Raw genomic sequence first — 204 nt, 5'->3', positions numbered from 1 at the left:
TTCTCTTTGTTTTGAGTTGTGATAATTGATATCTAACATGGTGTGCATGTGAACTAATTTCTTTTCATTTCTTCTCAGGTATTTTGTTTGGTGTCTATAATGATTGCATTTCCTGCCTCTGCAAGTCAATCCTTTGATTTGTACTTATTCAGCAAGCCTACATTATATTTTCAAGTACAAACTGTTGATGACGTGCTCCTTCTC

This window comes from Frankliniella occidentalis, unplaced genomic scaffold (genome assembly GCF_000697945.3).
Source record: "Frankliniella occidentalis isolate FOCC.00 unplaced genomic scaffold, Focc_3.1 Scaffold155, whole genome shotgun sequence".
NCBI classification, from domain to species: domain Eukaryota; kingdom Metazoa; phylum Arthropoda; class Insecta; order Thysanoptera; family Thripidae; genus Frankliniella; species Frankliniella occidentalis.
This window is presented reverse-complemented; position numbering follows the sequence as displayed.